General features: G+C 33.9%; 1 long non-coding RNA gene across 1 annotated transcript in view; it reads right to left on the bottom strand.

Annotated features, from left to right (window-relative positions):
• The window catches only part of LOC145674281 (uncharacterized), an 85,652-nt gene that overhangs the window by 4,052 nt on the left and 55,923 nt on the right, over positions 1-25,677 (bottom strand). The window contains exon 2 of the long non-coding RNA XR_014128882.1: positions 21,375-21,420. This is a non-coding gene — a long non-coding RNA (uncharacterized LOC145674281). The remainder of the gene's footprint in view (positions 1-21,374; positions 21,421-25,677) is intronic.

Raw genomic sequence — 25,677 nt, 5'->3', positions numbered from 1 at the left:
ACTAAATTTTGAGACAGATTGGGGCTCGAGCTAATTTTTTAAAAAAATTATCGGGCCGGGCCGGGCTCGGCCGAAAATCCTCAAAACTTTCGGGCCCGGGCTGGGCCGGGCCTAGGTACCTTCGGGCTGGATTGGGCTCGGGCCGAAAAATTCGGCCCGTGCAGGTCTCTAAGATATAGCCCTATTGATGGCATTTTTTTCATTTTTCTAGGAATAGTCTTGCATTATAACGAACACTATTGAGGAACACATATTTCAAGAAACATTAATAGCCTAAAAAAACTCCCACTCGTCATCCAGAAACTTGGAAACAGGTTTTTGAACTTCAAGCACTAGGGTATAAATGAACGTTGGAGATTTTAAGTAATTTGCTTTCGCTATTGCACCAATATTTGAATATCAATGAACATGTTGTACTGAATACTGTACGTTCAGCCACGGATATTATTAAATTATTTATTCTTTTCTGTATGGAAAATATGTATGATGTGGCATACATAACTTCTGTGCAATATATGTCGTAGAGTAAAGAGGAGTTCGTGATAAAAGTGTGTCCGATGTGTATTTTTATTTGCTATTCGCGAGAATATGGATAATGCATGATCTATTCTTTAGGAGGGGTAGAAGTCAATTAACATTGGTTAGTCATTATTGTACGAAATTAATTTGAAGGACTTCTATTAAAAATTGAAAATTTTGGAACTGATGATGAAAATGACCCTGGAGAGATGTTGTGGCAAAAGTTCAAAGAAATAAATGAAGAAAACGAGCAAATAGATCTTTTGAATAAAGATCATTATTCAGAGTATATTCGACAGCAGCCTCCCTGGAACCGTCAGTCCGAGGTCAAGGTGGGTATGAAACGGAGTGTAATAAGTTTGAAATTGTGCGGAAGAGTGTGAAAGAATGCTCCTGGCTTAATATGAATGGAGTGGAAGTTATTGAAAGGCCAACAGGACAGTGTTGTATAACAAACTCCATGGTATACATCAGATCCATGATTGAGTATGTCTTAACACCATCCTTCAGGATACACTGCAAGTGACTTTGTAGGGCTACGAATTAATTACGATAGGAATATATTTGATAAAGTGTTTGCGTCATCGTAAACGGCTATACTTAAATGCGGGTTTTATAGTAATGAATCGTTTCTAGTGGTAGACGAAATTGAATTTCATTTCGATATAATCGACTGAATCCATGGTGGGGGAGTGCCAAAGACTGTTACAGAACGGAAATATGCATACATGACTAGTTCTGTGACAAAGCGTGTAGTGTCCACCAATGCGAATGAATTACTTTGTCTTTCCAAATCCATTTTGCATGGAGTTGCGAAAAATGAACGAAGTAATAATGTGTTATACGTATACTAAGACCCTGCCTAAGCGGAGAACGTGGCAGAAAAAAAGCAGAGAAACACTGGGTGGAAGCAAAGATATATGTAGGGACAGACAGAGGTTTTATTGAGAATATGTGTTTCATTTCCCAAATTACTTGCTGAAACATAACTATCAAGTTGTAGTTTATGAGCTACTAGTTAGATTGAAAAACATCAGTGGCATCGAGTGCAATAGTCCAATAATAAACGCCGAAAAACATATTTATATTGTGTGAAAGATGGGATAGACTCGGACATTTTCAATCCATTAAAATGTTACATTTTTATTCGTAATGCTTTTCTTTTTTGTCTTTCGTGCCTGGAAGAATTTAATGTAACATGTTGGGTTTACCAACGCGAGATGAGATGTTCATATTGTTATGGACGTGAAGAAAATGCAAAGTTGCACGTTGAACACAATGTAATTGAAACTTAGCAAGAGGCTCTTCTTCTGACAATTATTTGCAATTGAATAAAGTGATGAAATTCACATATTGTTACCAGCGGCACAAATTTGTCTTCAACATTGAAGGAGACAGGTAACACGGTTCAAAAACACAAACACAAAGTTGAAAAAACTATGCTGTGGAGGATCAGGAGATCAGAGTTGTCTTCAACATTGGGAGGCGTTCAGATTTCAGGATCGTTCTGTGGGACATCAATTTCATCTCAATTTTTTGTGGCAATCGAACATAAATAATCACACTTCTCCCATCAAAAAACGCATTTCAAATCGGATTATTGGGAGGACAGTCTCCCGAGTTTCAAGATTAGATGAACGATGTTCCCCTCATCCACCCGTCATTTGCGCCTGTGGATGTCATGTGAAATTGTGTAACTCATTTGGAGTAATTTACGATATGCGAAGAATATAAACGGCTCATATGTCCGGCGACCATTGTTGTATTCTCTGTAAAATGCACATTATTGTTGGGTATAGATACGTTGAGTATAGATATATTGTTGATTATATATACTTTTAGTTCTTTCTAAGCAAGCAAACAAACAAATAAAAAATCTGAAACGGGGAAGTTTGCAGAAATGTTTAATTGGTATATACTTGATATAAATTATCAGTACGTCCCATGCGTTATTTTCATGCCCCTGAAATCTGTGATTTTCAACAAAATATAATCATTGTAGTCACCGAGAATAGCTGTGTTGTAAATTTACCAGAAGTGATTTTTTTGTTTGTTTGTTTCAGAGAACTTCTATGAAAATTGAGACTTAGCTGAGGTGTCAAAAGATAGAATCCATATGCAGTCTTAAAAGTGACAGACCTGTGGCCTTAGAACTGTGTATTTTATGTGCAGAAGATGCAGCTAAACGACCCATTGAACTTGATGAAAAGGAAAAAGAAGTTCTAAAAACAGCATCGGAAACAACATAAAAATATCGAAATATTGCTACAAGACATGTTTTATCACCTTCATTTTATTCTGGCTGCGTATTCTGGTGTAAACAAAAACACGTTGATGAATTTCTAGCAGCAAACAAAAATCCGAACTTCCAGTTCTGGTGAACCTATATGCAGATAGTGCAGATTCTCCTTCTGCTCACTCGAGCACGGGGAAAAGGCAACTGGTAGCTTGACCTGCAAGCATTTCATCAAATGTTGCCTTTTTCATGAGGTACAATCATACACAATATGCAAAATGGGGGCTGTCTATCCATGTGAGATTCACCAGCTCCTAGAAAAGGTCAGGGCTAAATTAGACAACGGTACTTTTATTGTGGTAAGAACAAAACAGATATTCAAATAAGTGGACCCAGGTCACAGCCAGGAGTGGACGAATGGTATAGGGAAGAAAATGGTGTAATTGTTGGGATCATAAAGACATCACCAGCTCTCATCCGATAAGCCATTTCATACAACATGCGAAGTCACTTGGCTACTGAGACAAAACCTATCTTTGAGATTGGAAGGAAGGATTCCTTCATTCACGATGAATGCAACACAGGTTGAAACGGGACCTTAAATATTAAGAAAATCTGATGCAATCCTTCAAACATTCAAACTATTTGCTGAAAATCCACCTGAACATCTGGAAAATATTCCAACAAAGGACAAGGTCACAGGGCAGATTGAAAACCTTATTCTTGCTCAACAGAAGGTTCAAGAACAGCTTGTTAAATTTGTTGAGGAGAGGCTTTTGCCTGCCGCTAAGATTCCCTTTAGAGATAGTTTACGAAGGAACATGTATCTGACCTTTTCTTCTCTCTTTGAGGTTGTAAGGAAGAAAGGTCAAGCAAGTGACCACAAGGTAATCCAAGCAAACAGGAAATTCTTACAACGCCTCATCACTGCCATAAATTCTGGAAGAAATGCCAATTTTAAAGACATACTGAGGCATGAGCTGATTTCAGCCCCTCCTGCGCTTGCAGGTATTAATGGTGATCTACGGACAGGACAGTAATCACTTCTGATAGATACTGTGATTGGTGAACCCTACAAACCTTGATCCAGTAGAGTTCTAGCAGCAACCTACATTGATAATTGAAGACCAAGCTTACATATTCGCATTGGGGAGTCCCTAAAAGCAAAAAAAAGAAAGAAAAAGAAAAAGAAAAAAGAAAAAAGAAAAAAAACTTTGACGATTTTGCTGATGTGTTTGTTGCCTTTATACTTCAAACGGGAAGTACTTTCTGTCGCATAGACTTTGTGTTTGATAGGTGCTATGACATGTCAACAAAAGAAGGTACCAGGAAGAGGAGAATCAAGAATGTAGCACCAGTGCGGCGAGAAATACATGACAGGAGTCTCCTCTCCCAGAAAAACTGGGACAACGTTATGGACATGAAAGAACATAGAACTGATCTGGCGAATTTTCTGTCTGAACAGCTCATTCTACAGGCTGCTCCAAAGTCATTATTGTTTTAGGTGTTTTCACTGATGAAGAGCAGGCTATAGCATATTGCGCTTTCGTCAATACAAAAGAGCTGGAAGCCCGACAGGAGGAAACTGATACACGTATGACTTTCCATAGTTTAAAGAGCCATGCTTCCCCTATATACATGCGGGAGACAGATATGTATTTGTTCTTCTGCTAGCTCATTTCACAAAGATGGCAGGTCCAAAAATCTGGATGAGGTCAGGATCATCGAAACGGAAGTATTTTCCAATTCATGTTATTATATCTGAGCTTGATGGTAAACTAATCACCAGCTTTCCATTCACTAACAGGTTCTGATACCACATCATTAAAAAAAACTGGACCGAGGAAACCAGTTCACTGACCAAATATGTTCTGATGCAGGACAATTCATTTGTAAAATTTACAAGATTGATACAACTGGGTCAGTGAACGATGCAACACTAATACTCTTTGCACAAGGACATTCTCAAAAATATCTGTCCCTAACAAAGATGCCCTCCCCTTTTCTATCAAGAGGGGACACTTTCAAGCATCAGCCTGGTATCAAACGAATAAGCAATAACTTGTGTTGGACCAACCTAACACAGCTGGATGGGTAAACAAGAGTAGCAGAAAAATTACCGATCTGGGGCATATTACGCCATATTAGGCCAATCTGGGTCCGATCCGAAAGTCTCAATATTCCAGTTTCGCACAAACTTTCAAAATGAAAATGAAATGTAATCTTTGAGTTTTACGTCCCACGGATATGCCGGTTAGGCTAAAGGAGACAGTGATGATGAATAATGAATGGAATGGTGGAATGAAGAAAGTGGGAGGAAACGGGAGAACCCCGAGAAAAAACACGCACACGTTGTTTGTCCACCACAAAGTTCACATGGCAGGGTCTGGGATCGAACCCGGAACCCCAAGCAACAGAGATGAACGCCCTAACGCTGACCCACCGCGGCCTCGCACGATCTTTCATGTCCCACGTATAGCCCGGCTATGGAAAATCGAACACCCTGGAAACTGTTCTCTTTTATGACCTCATTTTAGGAGTATGTTCGTTCCCCTCTACGAGAACTATTCTCAACCCCTAATTAACATAGCAGAGAATGAACCAATAGCAGGGGTGTACTCGTTTTCTTTTTCAACCCCTATATAACACGGCAGATATTACATAAGACTATGAACACATAGACTACGAACATCTATTTTAGCAGCAATCATATGTATAAAAGAGTATGGAATATTTTAAACCACTATTTAACCTAGCCCAGATTACATAATACTAAAGTAACTAACTAACTAACTCTATGGCCTATGGAACACAAAGGTTCAATGCCGCGTTTACAAAAGCTCTCCACTGACTTCTATTCTTGGCCAATTGGATCCAGCTTCTACTTTGTATTCCTATCTCTGCGAGATTCATTTTAATATTGTCCTCCCGTCTGCGCCTAGGTCTTCCTAATGTGCGTTTTCGGTTGGTCTTCCAGTCAAGACTTTGAAAGCGTTTCTATATTCTTCCATTCTAGCTACATGACCTGCCCATCTACGCTTCCTGGACTTGATGATCCTAACAATGTTGGGTAAACCGTATAAATTATGTAATTCCTCGTTATAAAGTTTGCGCCACTCCTCACTCCCGTTCCTCTTGGGTCGAATATTCGTCTCAGGATCTTGTTCTCAAATACTTTCAGTCTATGTTCATCCCTCAAAGTAAGCGACCATGTTTCGCAACCATACAGAACAACAAGCATGATTATCGTTTCATATATTACATAAGATTATGAACTTATATTGCAACCCCTATTTAATACAGCGGAGAATATGAACCAATAGCAGGAGTGTACTCGTTCCCTTTCATCAGAAATTATATAATATAATAGAAATTACGCAATCATTCATCAAGTACTACATGTCCCAAAAGTACTGACCATCGAGGCCAAAGGTCAAAAATTTAAACCCGAATAATTTCTAAACGAATGCATATATTGTGGTACTGTTTCCGCATTTAGTAACAGATCATCAAATACTACATGATCCGAAAGTACTGACCATCGAGGTCAAAGGTCAAATATTCAAATGTAAATAACTCGTAAACGGAGCAACGTATTGAGGTGCTGTTTAAGCCATTTTGTAATAGGTCAAGTACTATATGTTCCAAAAGCACTAACCGTCGAATCAAAGGTCAAATAGGTAAATGTAAATAACTAGTAAACGCAGACCCATATTAAGGTGTTGTTTTCACATTTAACAATAGGTCATCAAGTACGACATGTCCCAAAAGTACTAACCATCGAGATCAAAGGTTGAATGCTATAGCCCGAATAACACATAAACGGAGCAACGTATTGAGGTGCTGTTTCCGCATTTTGTAATAGCTCATCAAGTACTACACCTCGCAAAAGTACTGACCATCGAGGTCAAAGTCAAACATTTAAACTCGAATAACTCGTAAACGGGGCGAGGGATAAATTTGTTTGACCTATTCAATCTTGTACTAAGCAGAAAAAAGTGAAGAAGGAATAAATTTGACTGGCTTATATACTTTTTCATTAACGAGAAAAAAGAAACAACGATATTTTAACTAGCTCGGTGTTTTATGCCTTTTCGTGCTCTTCAAATAAACGAAGAAAATACATTTGGATTGAGTATTTATTTTTGTACTTATCAGAAAAAAACAAAGATATGCCATTTTAAGTAGCTGAAAATTTTATATCATGTTTTACTATTTAAACAAAATTTAGTGACATATTCAATTTTGTACCAACCTGAAATGCCATTTTCATTAGCTAAGGATATTTATTCCTTTTTGCGCTCTTCAAATAAAAGAAGGAATAAACTTGAGTTTTAAATTTGGTTTTGTACTAACCTTAAAAAGGCGACGAAGGAGCATATTTAACTAACTCAGGATTTTATATCATTTTGTACTACTCAAATGGAAGAAAGTATAAATTTGTACTAACCGGAAAAATCGAAAAAGGGCCACTTTCACTAGCACAGAATTTATATACCTTTTGTACTACTCAAAGAAACGAAATAATAAATTTGTACCAATCAGAAAAAGAAAAACAAGAACCATTTTAACTACCTGAGTATTTATACCAGTTTGTACTATTTTATAAACAAAGGAATAAATTTGTACTAACCAGAAAAAAGCAAAAAAGAACCATTTAAACTATCTCAGAATTTGAACCTTTTGTACTACTCCAATAAACGAAAGAATAAAATTAGGTGTTCTACTTTTTATACCAACGAGAAAAAGTGGAGAAGATCCATTTTAACTAGCTCAGAATTGTATACCTTTTGTACCATTTAAACAAACGAAGGGATGAATTTGAGTGACCTATTTGTTGTATCAAATAGAAATGAAGGTCCATTTTAACAAGCTGAGAATTTTATATCATCTTGTATTAGTTAAACAGAAGAAGAAATAAATTTTAGTGACCTATTCAATTTAGTACCAACGAGAAATACCATTTTAACTATCTCAGAATTTATGTATTTTGTACTACTCGAAGAAACTAAAGAATAAATTTAGTCCTACTTTTCATACCAACGAGAAAAAAAATGTCCATTTTAACTAGCTGAAAATTTTATATCATCTTGTACAATTCAAATAAACAAAGGAATAAATTTGGCTGGTCTATTCAATTTTCTACGAATGATCTCACACAACAAATACATGATGTTCTGCAACTGAGAACGAATATATTTCCGGAGAAATGATGCATGTGTACATTAGTGGTAAAACAAGGGTACACATATTTCTGTTTACTTGGCATCAAAATGTTGAAGGTAAAACAGAGTAATAATACACTCTATACCCTTGCGAAATGTAAGATATCGGAAAATTATTATTCAAAACACGCAGGGTGATATAATTCAATTATACCACAAGTAGCAGAAATATTCTGAAAGAAAATATTTATTTATTTATTTATTTATTTATTTATTTATTTATTTATTTATTTATTTATTTATTTAACAATCACCAGTACAGGTCAGATGCCATTTTATACTGGATATCTAAAAGCAACGACAGCAACAAGAATGGAAAGATTATGGAAAGGTATTGGTCAGGGTATGTACTAGTAGATACCATCGCGGGATTTGCCTGGTAGGACTGAGGGAAACCTTGGAAAAACCCAGTAAGGATGTTCGGGAGTGGGAATCGAACCCAGGACCTCCCGAATGCAAAGCCAAATTCCTATCTCAATGATTCAGAAGCAAAAAATTTGTACGAATAAGATCTTACGTGCTTCCTCCTCAAATCTCTCAATTAAAAAGAAAAAGAAATTGTTATTTCATAAATGTGGTGCTTTACTTAAGTTAATTCTCGCCCCACTCATTAGTGCTCTTGCTTCAACAATCTTTTTGGAAGATAACACGCCGGAATTACGTAAAATGCTATTCGTTCCGGAAAACCTAGTTCATAGAATACAATGTATCTAAAGAACATGAAGAACATCAATCAAGACTGGATAAGGATATGAGTGATATTCTACAACGTACTAAAATAGAAATCGTATTAACGTATATTACATCAATATTTACATAATAAATCGGGTCATACTAATGAAAACCTTATTCCCTTTTCAATTGATGGCCTAGATAATGTAAGTAGCCCTATATGTAGCGGTATTTAAACACTTGTGTCAGATATATTACAACCACTACCAAAAACGCCTCGAAATAAAACAACTGTATTACTTACATAACTTATCAATTCATAAAAAATATTGTGGAGCAAAACAGATAAGTGGCTATTAATGAAAATATCATCCCAGATTCGATTTAGTGATTTATGTTGTTCCTACAGGGAGTTATCCAACACAAACAGAAAGAATGCAGACTTTTAAACGCTACTGGGTGATATTAATGTTCGTTGGAAATTTACTACTTCACGATCACCAGGACCAGCGGCACTCGCGAAAGTGACTGGTAGTAACATTCTAAAACAGCATTTCCCAACCGGTGTGCCATAAATGGGCCACTGGTGTACCGCGAGGAATAGAAACAAAATTATTAATTTTTATAGCAATCAAATTGCAAAACGTAGGGAAATATGTATATTTGTATTTCACATTACTATGAACCTTTATTATGAATCGACAATTTTAAGTTTCATACCGGGTTACTGTTCTGTACATTTCTAATGTTGAGAAAAATTATGTCCTATCATTGTTATAATCATTATTGCTTCTTTATTGTTGGAGACTAATTCGTAACTTGAAAATTTAAAATATCATTCAATCCTTTCGACAAATTATCTACATTTTTGTTTTTAAAGTAAAAGAAATTTGTTCGTTCGTTCGTTATTTAGTAATTTTCCTTCTTAGTAAAAGGTTGGATAGAGTTTTTAAAAACAAAGCGTATTTTTAAAAACCTGAGTCCAGTATTTCATTGCACTTGTTTTCTCTTTTTGAATTAGAATGAAGAATAAGCATAATGATTTACCACAGGGAAAACCCAGTGAAAGAGCTTTCTTCTCTGTTAGAAGGAGATCAATAATCACAGAAAAAAATACCACTGTGCCTTATATTTATAAATAATAATATCTATAAGTGTACCGCACCCGTAGTGTGCCGCAAGTTGAAAAAGGTTGGGAAACGCTGTTCTAAAATATAGTACTAGTAGACGGCACTCTTCGATTGCAGTATTATCAGCAACTGCACCTAATATATTTTGGTTTTGGAAAGAATATCAAATGTAATCAGAATGACTATAAAAAGTCTATTACAATTTTTCGGACCCTGCATCCTTATCCAGTGTTAGCACATTATAACGCGCAAAAAAGTTTTATGAAAGAAAATTAAAGAATAGTGAAGATCAAAAGATGCATTTACACTACACTTGAAAATACACTACATTTACCGATACACTACATTTACCAATACCATTCACCAATACATTACATTTACACTCACCAACATTTCAGCGAAAACAATGCTGTGTTTGGAGTCCAAATGAAATATTACAATTGAAATTGGCAGACATGTAAAATTTTACAAACTATAATGACGGTTATCGATATGTTTTATGTGCAATTGACATTTTATCGCGGTACTTATATCGCATTCTCTAAAAATAAAAAAAGAGGCATGAAATGGCTAATGCAATCGCTTCAAATTTTAAATCAATGTTGATCATTGATTCATGTTCAAACTATTTAGGAACAGAATTTCATAATTGACATTTAAAATTATTTGAAGATTTTGGAATTAATCACTATAATGTTCATTCGGAAATTAAATGTTAATTAGCAGAAAGAGTGATTCGTACCATAAAAAGTAAAGTACAGGGTGTTAATGAACTATAACGACAAACTTTAAGAGGTGATTCCTCACATCAAATTAAAAGTAAAAGTTCATAAGGAGCTATTGCGAAAAGTGGATGGTTTCAGAGTTAGGGCTCTCCAAAATCGCGAAAAAGCAAAATTTCAAGAGGCCCTATTTCGAATTTAAGAGACTGTGGATGGTGTATCTTATCAGCATAAAGAAAGTCACACATACAGAATCCAGAAATGCATATTTCATTAATGTTCAATGGGAATACAGATTATTCCCTGCAGAGTGAAATTCCCAGACATGCCATCAACCGAATTTTGAGATATGCTCTGACTTTATGATTGGTCCAAAGTAGTCAAACGATAAGCCTTGATAGCAGTGAACACGGAACCCTTTGGTGCGATGTCGCAAGTGATAAGCATCGTCAGCAGAATGGTTTCTCGTACTCGGGAAAACGCATGGTGTGACGTTTTGTTTCACGCTTATAAGTGAAGAAATCGTGAAATATAACGTGACGAAATATATATCGTCACACGTCATTCCGAAACAAAGAAATATGGAGCTGCCGGTCAACACTTCCGCCTTCCCTCAGATGCATTGGATGTCCATTGTTGTCAAGGTTTGCCTGGTGCCTACTTTGGACCCTCCTTGAAACCAGGGTATATCTGAAAACTCCATTGTAAACATATCTGAGAATTACATCCTGTAGAGAATACCCTCTACACCTATTGACAATTGATGAAATATAAACTTTTGGATTGTGTATGAGTGAATTTCTTTACGCTGATAAGATCCACCATCCACAGTTTCCGGAATTCGAAATAAGGCCTATTGAAATTTGGCTATTTCGCGATTTTGAACAGCCCTAGCTCCGAAAGTGTGCACTTTTAGCCCTAGGTCCACATGAACCTTTCCTCTTATTTTGACGTGAAGAATCACCTCTTACAGTTTGTCGGGATAGTTCGTTAACACCCTGTATACCATTATTTTACTGCTGTAAATATGCATCGGTATATTGATATTTTAAATAAAACCGTATACAATTATAATCATAGTTAACGAATAACAATTGAAATGATACATGCGAATATTACCTATTCAAATGTCAATCAAATGTGGAGTAGATTGTACGGGAAGAATGTAAGTTAAAATAAATTAAAGTGAAGATTTGAAGTAGAAGATTATGTTCTTCTTAGCAAATATAAACATAACTTTGTTAAATGTTATATATGAAATTGGTCAAGACATATACTTGTTTTTAAGTTTATGAAATCAAATCTTGTAACGTATACATTAAAAGATAGGATTGGTTTTGAACTTAAGTAATGTTATTTGTTGAATAAATACAAAAAATATTTTCAATTTCAATCAAGACCTATTTAAGTGAAAAAATTCTTGAAACTAAGAAGGATGAGTGTTAGTGAAATGGGTGGGTTACTTAGAAAGTGTGGATTCGAATCGAGTATCTGCTAAACAGTCTGAATTATGAAGTTGTCATTGAAACACGCATTTTAAGTGACGTTACTCTCCAACGTAAGTAATGCCCTTTTTGATTCCAACGTAAGTATTACTACATTTTCATTTTGAATGAAACTTTCACGAGCCATATACTTAACGGACGAAGAATGTTTCAAAGGTTTAAGACAACTTAATATACAGTGGAGTTTCTGTAATGTCGGTCCGGTGGACAAATTACAATTGATACATTTATTAATGGCGAATATACTCGATTTCCTCTTAAAATATCGGAAGATTATTGCGCATCCATTAAAGCCATCTTAAATCTAATTTTGGAGAAGGTACGTATATTAAAATATAATTATTTCAAAAATCAAGTGTATATTCAACATTCTTTCAGGACACGTGATCGTTGTGTTCCAGGCATTGCAGAAGGTGAGCAGCATGTATTAAATTTTATGAATGAAAATACAAATTCTTATTATCCAATTATTTACACACACACACACACGCATTAAGTACTTTAGGAAAAAGGAAAGGGATGATTAAAGTAAAATTTAAATGTAAAATTAAAATTAAAGTAAACTTTAAACTAAAGTAAAATTTCAGTGATCTCTAACGGGAATTGAGACTGTGACTACATCCACCAAAGGCGCATGAGCTAGTCACTACAGCAGCAGGAAAGACGGACCTATATTAACAGTGTCATACAAATGACGAACACGATGTTCCGTGTGTATGACAGTGTTCCAGGCTTGTTACGGTCATACCGTGTCACCAGGCTGAAAGTATAAAACATTTGTTACAACCCCAATGGGCGAGAACTAACTTTGCTCAGGTATTTTTCTCTAAAAACGGAGTTCAATCTTCGACAGGAGTTCATGTGGTACGAATCTAATGTTAAACTGTAGATTCATGTCTCATTTAGCCTCGCTGTTGAATGGGATGCTAAATTCAAATAAACGAATAACAAATATTCTCGGATAAGTTCTGAGGACCATTTTCTACGTAACAAAACTTTTTTCACATCAAACAGAATAAACATGTATACATAACAGAAACATTCTGTAAATCCTTTAAAGGAGTATTGAAACCCTTTCAGAAAGGTTTGATGTGAGAGCTTCCACCAAAAATTGGTTGTGGGAAGAAAAGTAGGCTAGTTTTGGCATTATTAAATTTGGTACATTCGGTAATGAAATGTTGTCCTTACTTGTTCTACTTGATATATATGCAAAGAAAATATATGAACTTGTCTAAAATTTTGCATGTAGAAACAAAGTAATTATATATGTTCATTTATAGACAAAATTGAGAAACAGAAGCTGGTTCAACAAGCTACTACCTGGTCTCATCGCTAGTTTAGCCAGTTTTTTAATGATAATTTTATAACCATTGTTCGTCAAACTTGTGTTGAGTTCTTGAAGATTTAAAGTTCTTCACACATTTTACATTATATCAAGAAATGCATTCAAGATCTACATTTCAAGGTAAAGTCTATATATTAAAGGAACTTGTGTTTCAGCATATAATGGTTAACATTTTTGCTAACTTCCAATATTTTGCAATTGATTGCAGTTTAATTTATCATCAATCATTGCTTAATTTAATACTTAATTGCTTCTAATATTTGTCAGATTACCTATAGCATTTTCAAGTATAAATGTACTCATTTTCTCATTTATTTATATAACGAAACGTAATGGCATAGTGAAATTTTCCACTATGTTTTGTATTTTGTTTAGAACTAAAGGTAAGTGTTTTATATATAAAGAAAAACAAAACATTTTATTTATATTTAGTTCAAGAAATAAAGATGATGGAAAGCAATGTGCTGACCATACACGAAATAACTCAAATCCATTTCCTTTCCTTAGTTATTTATAGACTGCAATTGAATAGGGTACAATTTAATTTTCAGCACTAAACCTATTTATTGTTTTTATTAATAGTAAAATCTAGAACGGTTTTTACGTTTGTAATATTCTATTGCATCTTCTTCGCTTGATAACAATAGATAACGAGGAGTATCGTAAAATGACGTATCACAGCTAGTTATTTTGTTCTACCTGATGAATGAACAATAAAACTAAAATAACGGGCGACGAAGATTCAAACACTTATTCTGTGGGTAAGAGTACAGTACGGGTACAATGATCTACGTAATAACAGGGTAGAACTCATGTACTCTGTAATTATGTGTATAATAGTCGTACTTTTCAAGCTGTAAATAAATGTAGTTTTTCTTCTTTTTATTAAGTTTTATTATATTGCTATACCGTATTGTGTGAATTGCAAAGAGAAAGATAATACATTATTGAGTTTGTTAGGGATCGGGCCTATAAAATATTTAATTAAATCGCAAGTTGGTAGAAAGGTAAGCATACCAATTTCATTCTCATAGTAAGGGACAAAATATATTATCCAGCAAAAAAAAAAAATTCTTTTACGACAGATAATACTGCTTACAATACAATAATAAATTCAAAGATAGAACCAGTTTCGTGGACTCTAAATCCACATCAAATAGCCATTACTAACTGTCTTTGATTGTTTTCGTTCCATACCGGAAAGAAACGGAAATGGTTATGCTTTTACAGCCTCTGGTTTAGGTAGAGAATAAATAAATGACAAAAATCTATTCTTGAACAGTGGAACTGTTTAAAAAAAAGACAAAAATCTTTTTATCTGTCAAATATTTTGATCTATCGCGATAAAATGTAAAACCTAAAATTGTTACTTTCAATCACTTACGTATTAGATGACATCTATACTTGGGACGCTGAATCGATTGCAAAAAACAGCATCTTAATCGCATTGACCGTTTTTGCTCTACGGCAATCAGTATTGAAATCTGGAATAATCGTGAAATTGAAAAGCCTCCATTCTTCGTAGAGATTTGTAGATGATCATGATATATTGCCTTGAAACGTTTAAAAGAAACGCTTCCCTAAGTGTTACTGTTTTTGTCCTTTGGCGATAAACGATGAAATCGGAAATGACTAATTTGAACTACTTACAATTTGAATAGAGAGTTATTGAAGGGCATGGAACCTATCCTTGGGGCGCTGTATCAAATACACAAGGCCATCTGGATAGCACTTACCATTTTCGCTGCCATACCTGTCAACAGACGGGCGGATGGTAAAGGAGTTCTATAAGACTTCTGGCATTTACGTATAGCAAACTTTGGAAGTGTAATGATTCCCAGTTCACCTGATTATTACCTTTTTCGGGTACATATTTGTCCCATTTCTTAAAATGTAGAATAAGCCTAGTTATTACAATTTGAAATTTGATCATATATTGCGTAAACTGAAATCAAAATACTCAAATATATAGCGGTAGAACTAACAAACTATATAATACTGTCATTTTATCCGTGACTTCTTAATAGATTGTGAGGTAAATCTATTTGAGTTGCAAATTTTAGAACAGTAACAGTGTGTACTCTAAGAGAATTGAGCACTTCAACAAATTCTTTTATACAATATTTATTCACACAATTTTCCATTTTCAGGCTTAGTTACATTTGTATCAGTAATAATAATAATAATAATAATAATAATAATAATAATAATAATAATAATAATAATAATAATAATAATAATAATAATAATAATAATAATGCAGTACCAATCAGAGATGGAGTGGGTCAGTGGGTCGGTGGGTCAGTTACAGTCATCGTTACCAACGTTACAATCATCAGAATACCTTGGGAAGCAACGAAAACAATCACTACATTGGCGGATCCCAGAACAAGTCAACCAGGAACATGTAGATAGAGAAAGCATTTCAGTGGATGAAATAATGATATTTATATGCAGAAACAAACGTTTTCATGACAGGAATACAAAACCACGTAACAAATGAAAAATATTACAAAAACACATCCAAACAATATTGCAACCAAGATGGAAAATTCAGAATATGTAAAACGTATGGAGAAAGAATACAACATATCACAAGTGGATTTTCAATAATAACACCAACTGAATACAAAGGAAGATGCGATAAAGTACCAAAAAGCATGCATCAAGAAATATCAATGAAACAGAAAATGATTCTAGGAGAACTACCACATTACAATTCTAGAAGAACTACCACATTACAAACACCAAACAGAAACCATACTAGAAACAGAAAATCACAAAGTTTACAGGATCGGAACAATACTAACCTATAAAAAAAGAACATCATTGCAGGACGAACATCGCAGTAATAAGCAAAGAGAAAAGAAAGGTACGTGTAACAAACATTACAATATTAAGCACAATAAACATGCAGAAAGCACACAGAGAACAAATGGAAAAATACAAATAGCTGACCGAAAATATAAAAGAAGAATGAAAGAAAAATGGAAAAAAAATACCACTAGTAATATACCGGAATTGCTCATAAGACATTAAGAAATGCTCTTAAAACAATTGGAATTGAAGAAACAGTCATAAAGAAAATTCAGTGGTATATGATATTGGGCACATGCAGAATTCTAATAAATTCCTTGCAAACCTCAGAGTAATATACTCGGGTGACCCATATGCCATATATGTACTGTATTATATCCCTGATTAGATAAGAAGTCGAGAAAATGAATAATAATAGGCCTAATAATAATAATAATAATAATAATAATAATAATAATAATAATAATAATAATAATAATAATAATAATAATAATAATAATAACACGTGTAATAATATACATGAGCGAACACTCCAAGAAAGTTCAGGTACACGATGTCAAATAATATAAACCGTAATAGCCTAGGATGAATCATTGGATATTTCGTATTATACGAAAATGCAAAGGAAGACTCGAGGCTGCATGGATAACGTATGCGCCTTTCGTATAGGAGGCGTGGATTCGTTTCCCGATTATAACTCATGCGGTTTGGCTGTAGGTTAAGTGCTCGTATAACCTCGGTGCTGAAGTGGACGCTGAAATTCAACGAACAAAGACCTTATAGGAAAACTTGAGCTGGGCTCTTATTTTGTGAGGTTTATGTTTTATAAAAAGGTTTCGCTAGCATGTATATGCTTGTTCTTGCTAAGCAATCCTGAGTTCCTTTTATAGACTTCGTAATTGAGACCAGGTGAATGCCGGAACAGTACCTACAATATAGGCACTTACAGACCTTCTTCCACTTATCTTTCTCTTTTAAATCATTGTTTGTGGGATCAAAAGATGCAATATATTTCAGGCAAAATTTTTCTTCATAGCCGTGTATCTCGAGAACCACATATAGTGTACCCAAACCAAAACAAATAATTTGCTCAGTATGATGTGCAATCTTTCGATCCGTTTTTTTTTTATCATTCCTAAACTTCTTGTTATTCCAGTGTAAACAGAATTATGGTCTTTGTCCTAAAGTTAATTCAATAAAGAAAATGAATACCTTGCTTATGAATACGTGAGTACAAACAGAGAAATAAACTTACTGAGAAGCCTTAATCACTATGATTTCTACGCTTCTTACAGGCGGAAGGAAAATCTTTGATCAGATCCGAACTCAAGTGAAGAGATAACAAAATAAAACGAAAGCACGAAGAAATGTGAATGTGTGTGTACATTTTCTGATGGGATTAATATAATCGTTGGAAAAACCTTACTTAGAGTAAGAGATAGCGAGATTCGAATCAAGGGTATGGACGTCAATCAGAAATATTACAAAAACTTCATTATGACAGGTGACTATCGTCTCTCGTATGCTAGAAAAGCTTCCAAACTTTATGTAAACAATCATATTTGGTTGATACAAGTATAAAGTTCGTTTCCAGAGACGAGGTTATAAGAAATGTTGGACTGCATTGATTACAAAAACATCCAAACCACCAGAATGTATTCAAGTTTCAAGGTCACGAATCTAATCTGAAATTTAGTCCAGCAAGAACTTAATCAAGTGTGAAACTTATTTAAAGACGAAAGTTTATCTCTAAGAGAGTGACAAGGTAGTGACTTTAAAAGCTTCCAAGCTACAAAATTATTATTTATAGTGTTACTCGCATTAAATAATAACTAATAGTTTATATGTCATGCGTTATTCTACTTAATACTGTTCGTTACACAATTTCACTGTTACCTCAAGTATGAATAAATAAATAAATAAATAAATAAATAAATTTAACTGAAAATTGATTAAGAATTCAATGACGAAAACAAAATGAAATCGAAAAATAATTAGTAACATTCTTTCCACTTCTGCAGAATTTCGGGTTACTACCACTTTCGTTTATGTTTGTCCTAAAATGTAAGTACATCAATACATTAACAAACTGTTATAACCCATCTGAGTAAACTTACTAAGATTGAAACCATGCTATTCATAAGTATGGGAAATCTTGCAGCACGGTTTTTCTCCTTTTTCCGTCTGTCTTCAGACATGCAGCTGACTAAAAACATTAGAAATAACAAGAAGTGCCCTTCTGGATCCAATTTTGTATTCCATGAATAGGATCATTTTCCCCTTATATGTCTCCCTCTGAAATTTATTAGTACTTCCGAATTCTATAATAATCCCCATAAAAAAGAAACGGTTACAAATATTAAGGAATGCATATATATATATATATATATATATATATATATATATATATATATATATATATATATATATATTACACTATTTATGTAGACCCTGTGTATTGGATGCATTATTTATCTTGAAATGCCACTGTTGTTTTTAAACTAGTGAACAAAACCAGTCAAATTTTGTACTATGAAAATATCTGCAGAAAAACATTCTTTTTTTTTTTTATTTTGCCATACACCGTAAAGCAACAAAGTGAACACTGCTACAAACCTAACATAAGGTTTTGTATTTTTAAAGGCACTGCGCCTGTTTATTAAATATTTTAAATGTGTATATAAAGAAAAACATTTTATTTAGTGTTACAATCTATGGAGGCTACAGTATCACAAACATCGAAAATCAACAAAATTCTTAGCGATTTTACAACAGTAAAAAAGAAAATGAGACGGACTAGGTAATGCACATCCCAAGTACCGATTTATCGAAAGCCAAGGCCGTTTATGACGTATTTCGAACAAAAAGAAACAAAGTTACAATGAATTGAAAGTTTAAAGTTTTTTTTTCAAACGAATTTATTTTGAAAAAAAAAAAAAAACTATTTAGGAATTATGAAATCAAATTACGCACATTTTTTTTTACAAAACATCAATATCATAGTTTTTTTTTCTATAGCATTAAAAATGCTTTTATTGGCAGGTATGTTTAGAATAAGTTCTAAAAATTGCATAATTTTAAGCAGTGTCGCTAACTTTAACAGTTTTTGTTGTATCTCCAGAATTGTATGAAATAACAAATTGCTGTTATATCCTTCGTTATCTTCATATATGTTGGAAATAATCTTTGGAACTGAATGAGCTATTTACTCAAGCATTTTTTTTTTTTTTTTTTTTTTTTTTTACAAATAAAGGTCTTTGAAAGAAGTCAAATTTTCAATATCTTAGAACTTCATACGCATTCAAAATTCTTCATACCATGACATAGTATTAAACAGTATAGACTTCGGATGTGCATTCCTTGTCTCTCTCAATTGTATTATTATTGCTTTATAGACAACCAAAATTTGAATGTTTATGATATTGAAAAATCCTTAATTTGCAACACTCATTAATAAATGTAACATTGCAAGTTTCAGTTTAACATGCAAATTTGAAATATGTAATAAGTTGACCTAGTACTATTTAAAAAAGTAAAACTTTATGCTCGTTTGGCATCTGTTAACCTCGTAGTATCACAGGACATTTCAACATTTCAAACAATGTCCGACTGCCAATATTAACATAGTACAAAATTTCATCTTTTTGGCCCATTATTTTAAAGATTGTTAGTGTGGACCATTTATACATGGTGCAAGTGCGTATCACGTTAAATAGTAATCGAGTTAAATATAAATTTATATATATATATATATATATATATATATATATATATATATATATATATATATATATATATATATGTCGTTTCAATCTACCTACACTCACCTTTTGGAACAAGAGGTCAATTTACGCTTTCCGGCTTCAACACTGATCGCTATACTGAGAAAAGATTAACAGACAGCGAGAACGAAATATTTGATATGCATTCAGTACAACATAAATATGATTCATTTTTGACCTTGTCCCTGTATTACAACCAGGAGGCACCAGATACCACTTCCGGTTTTAATATTAATCTCCATAGAGAAAGAAAACGGTCCGAGATAGCAAGAAATGTATTTATTTTTAATATATAGATCGTACGTCGCAAGAATAGATTAAATCCCGATTCTAATTCATCAATTAGGACTAGAAGTTTTAGATATGCTACTTTTGGTTTCAGTAATAAATTGGGGGACGTGATGGCTCAGCAGAAGGCTTACCTCTTGTTTATGGGGGCCCTAGTACGATCCCAGCCTAAATAAGTTTGTTATGGACAACATCATGTTCGTGTGTTTTTTCGGGATACTTTCGTTTACTCCAACACTCTCATTCCACACATTATTCCATTATCATTCACTTGCTTTTGTTACCATCTTCCTTAGCCTAAAACTCACAATAGTGGAACGTTAAACTGAACAATTAATTATTAGTATTAAATTTCCATAGTTTAAAATATATTGTAGTTTCAAATTATTTAATGGAGACACACACGCACACACAAATTTATATATTGGCGTTGATAAAACTAAAATTTTAAATCAACATACAACCAAGACGGCGACGGTAATAATTTAAACCGAAAAAATCACATGTAAAAGACCGAGTATATTGAAATCTTTCAGTTTAACTTCCCACGGTTATGTCGACTAGGCTAAATGAGACGGGAAGTATATATTATTAGAGAAAATAATGAAACTCAAAATTCAGCAAGGGCGGATCCAGCCTGAATGTTTGCAGGGGGGTCATTCGAATTCAATGCGTTTTATTTTACATTTATAATGTGAAAATTCTTAGGAAATGTTATATTTTTAAAATTAAAATAAAATTCTATTCTGAGGATAGCAATCGCCACGATCGCCTCCCCTAGATCCCCCTGAAATTCAGATTTTATTTTTTTCTGATTTTAAAAGAAAGCACACAAGAGACTAGTAGGTTACTATAAACTGATTTATTTAAAGTTACACAAACGAAAACAGTGTTGAAGCACGCGAAATATTCAGGAAAGTGGTAGAATCAATAAAAAAGAGACAATTACATAAACAAAACTAGGATAATCAAATGAAAGAAGAAGATAGGGTCTAATTAAATGAGAACTGTACGTAATGCAGTAATATTACACATACAGGAGCAAACAATTTTAAAATAAATACAAAATACTCCGTGAAATTGTTCCATAGAAGCTATAAACTTAAAAATGTGACAAAATAATCAATACTTACGTTTAAGAAAGCCTTTCACTTTGAAGAACGATGGTATATGTCACTCCTATAAACAGAAAGAAACACTATTGTATAGATATATTTTGCAAACACATACTTCCTGGCATGATTAAATGATATAGTGCCACATTCCTCAACGCCATCTATTGGAGCTATGCAACCATATACCTTTAGACATGACTAAACGATACACTGCCACATTCACTGACGCATTCCATTCAACGTTACTGCTTGCGTTGCCTTTGAACCACGTGACTTACTGCATGCATTCTGTTTTATCCTACCTCAGTGGTGGCTCTTGGGGGATGTGACACATATAAAAGCTCGAATTTTATTATTACAATGTAATGGAAGAGCGTTTACCTAATTACTAAGTTTTGTCTACAGATTTCTCAAGCTGTCTAAAGCTTTCTTCCCTTACATAGTAACGATAACATTTAAACTTTTAGCTGTGATTTCCTTGAAGAGACGCGTCTGACGTATCTCTTAGCATTTATTGAAACATAATTCTACAGAACAGAATACAAACTGATAAGCATTTCCTAAATTATAATAGGAACAATATGCTGGTTATTATACCAGAAGAAATAAGACAATTTTGAGAAGCACCCGTAATGTTGATAAAGGAAGGCGATTATAGCAGTGAAATTTAGAAGCAATTTTAAATATTGAATAAAATTTTCTTATACTGCACTTTTGTAATTGAAAATGGCATGTTTTGGTTTCTTCAAGTAATACTATTTTTATTTACAGTGGCAATGTCTAGTTGAGAAAGATATGCATATTTCAAGGATCGAGTCAGGCAATTAATGAACCTAAAATGTTGATAATAATCAATTGTCGATTTTGATCAAATAAAATTGTCAATTGCTGACACCGACTAGAAACCGAAAAATAATTGTGCTAAATGTGAATGTGCTGCCCACGCAACACCATGTTTAACGTAAATTATCTGGTATGCCATAGCCTTCCGTAAGCTGTAGTGGTAGGGATAGCAATATATTAGATTAAGCATTTCATTATTTCTCTTGAAAAGCACTCACTCAATTCAATTTATGAGCGTCTGTATTATCTACACTTCGCATACAAATTTTAAAAATCAAAGATTAAAAATAAAATTATTCTTCTTCTACGTCCCCAGAAAAATGATTTTATTAGTAAACACTTTTTTTTTCAATATCATGAAGTTTCAATTTTGGGGAATATACAATTCTTATAAGAAAAGTAAACATCATAGAACATGTTGTGATAAACAGTAGTTTCAAATTATGAAGCAGCTACAGTTTTGTTCGTTCAGTGCACTTTCACGAATGGAGTCAAAGAACTTTTTAAATAATTATAATGTGTGCAACAAAAAATATTTTCAGAAACAATATATTAGTGGAACGGTCTGGAAATGACACAAAATTGTACCAAAAACAAACGAATGTAAGTTTTCAATTCAAACTTCATACAATCAACTCTTTTGCAACCTGGGTACTTATAGAAGAGAGAGATCTAGATTGGTGAATGTCATAGTTCAAATGATTGATTTTGTGTAGTTTCACGTCCGTTTTCGACTATGCAAAATGAAAATGAAATGAAATATTTCAGTTTAACTTCCCACTGTTAAGCCCTTTAAAATAAGGAAACTTGATGATTAAGGCACGTGAATGACGGTGGAAAAAGTGGTGGAACAAGAATGAGAGAGAAAACGAGAACACCCGAGAAAATCCCCGGACAAAATGTTATCCATCACAAACTTACTTTGTTGAGAACTGAATTAGGAATTCCACGCACTAGAAGTAACCGCCACCGTGTCCCTATCTTTCGACTATGATTTCACGTCCCAAAGTAGGACGGGATCGAAAATAACATTGGACTTGTTAGATCCAATGCAACGAGGATCGAACTCAGGACCATATACTGAATATACATATATTAGCTACATGACTACAAGAAGGAATCTGAAAAATAATAAAGAATACTTTTAATGATCCCGGTTTAAAATAACATTTTTGCATTCTAAAAGCCGTATGAGTCCCTTTTATGTATCTACTTAGGAATTCTATAAAGCCCAGATTCTAAAAATGCATAAACCCTTTTAAGTTCTAGTATATGTAGGCAGTAAAGTGGTGCCTTCATTATATGATTAAAAAAGTACCAATATAGCTTTTTAATTCGTATTTTTTTTTTTTTTTTTTTTTGTTTCTTGAAGTCTAGATGCGCTGTAGAATGCGTTAAGTGTGGTTTTACGCCTTTCTGCGTCGAGACGTAGAGTTTGATGACGTCATAACTCAAAAATATTTTTATTATATATATATATATATATATATATATATATATATATATATATACACGGGGTGCCCACAGAGGGGGGCTATGACGCAAACTGCGTCATTGAAATATTTGAGGGGGTAAAAATCTATATAAATATGATTGAGGAGGTGTAAAAATTAATCGAAAAGAAGATTTTTTCATGGAAGAACACCTACGGACAGACAATTGGGGGGTGCGTCCTGGACATAAGGGGGTGGGCACCACTGGTGTGCACCATTTATAATGTCCCACATTTATAACAGAGAAACCAAGAGAAAGAGAGAAGCGAAACTTTGCACAAAACAACTACAGGAAGGGGTACATCTATCGATGTATTCGGTAACATCACCAGGTGAACAGTGTTGCCAACCCAATATAAAGTTATGATTTTTAAAATGTAATGACCTAAATTTAATTTCATCGAATCAGCAATGAAAACAAGGACGAAAGAGATGACACACGCAGATCAGTGTAGCATACTTTTTCAGAAATATTGTGAAACATGTGTCAAACTTAAACGCCTTTAACACACGCAAGGAATGAAGTAGTAACTATTTGTGCACATTAAATGAAATACTGGGAAGACCTCTTTAAAATTACTTCAAGTTTAGAAGGATCAGTTAAACAGTGTTGCCACAACAGAAGAAAGAAAAGTTGAATTTGGAAATAATGCAATAACTTGAAAAAGATCCCTAGAATAAAAATGATTTAAAATTCATAGAGCAAATCAGTATGCCATAAGGAGCATTGTCACGTTTATTTGAGATCGATAAGTCAAGTACTTACCAAGATATTCGGTACTCTGTAAAAGCTGAGAATTTTGTGCTGTACAAGATGGTAACGCTGTTTAAAAATTCCCTTTTTTCCCACTGCGTGGGAGAGATATTAAAGTAATAATCTGTGACACAAGTTATTTTCTGTGACATGCCGAATTAAAGCAAACTATTTAAAATAAGGAAACAGAATATGTTTTCTGTTTCATGAATTGTGTAATGTATGTTACGAATAATTGTTTCTTGATCATCATAAACATATATTTCTTTAATTAATTTCTTTCTCCTGAATATAAGTTAGAAAAGACAATAAAACGTAGATATTAATAGTTGTAAAATTTGAATTGAAAATACATAGGCTAAGTTCTCTTAAATGGTAGCAAAATTTTTCGAATAATCCAATTTTAGTAGACCATACACAACTTATTTTGTATTTCATTCACCACAAAATTAAATACAAATAATGTATAAATCAGGGGCGTCATTTCAGACTTCGCTTGGGGGGGGGCAAAAGCACCACCGACATAAGACTTTCATGTTTTGTACTACTATATTAGTATACAATTGATTAAAGTATATGTGTTCCTCAAACTCTTGGGGGGGGGGGGAATGCCCCCTCCTGCCCCCCCTAAATGACGCCCCTGGTATAAATATTGTTTTTTAAGAATTGAGTTGCATTTATGGATTCATAGGTGCCGATTCCCTTATGAGGACTCAAACGTGATGAGTAAAAGTACAGCACGTAGAAGTATGCCATAAAAGCTATAGTGGAATAAACACCAACCAACCCCTGTTAAGTGGTTATTAATAACAAGAAATGTATGTGATCGGTTAAGAAACGGAGAACCTGGTGGGACCATGAACGGTTGGATCCGTAGTAAGTTGACGAGTAAACGAGTAGAGTATATATTAAAAAAAAAATCAAATCTGTGCTGGATGACCACAACAAGCAAGGAAGTATTTAACCAAGTCAGGGCAGGTCCAAAGTAGTGGAAACTCAAGGTGTCTATAGGGACCAGGCGCGTTAGCAAACGTGGGTAAGTTGTAAACAAAATAGTGTAAACATACTGTGTAAAGAATATTCCATAGTTCTTCTGCAAATTATATACGAGATCGTGTTCCTTAGCGCAGCGTAACTTTCTGTATAACGTCCCATGTTTATGCCATTTAGGCTAAGGGGGACAATGATTAAGGCAAGTGACTGATGATAGAAGAACTAATGGGATGAGAAT

Source organism: Thermobia domestica, chromosome 17 (assembly GCF_964235325.1).
Source record: "Thermobia domestica chromosome 17, izTheDome1.hap1.1, whole genome shotgun sequence".
Taxonomy (NCBI): Eukaryota; Metazoa; Arthropoda; class Insecta; order Zygentoma; family Lepismatidae; genus Thermobia; species Thermobia domestica.
Note: the sequence above shows the minus strand (reverse complement) of the source record. Positions and strands in the feature narration are given on the sequence as shown.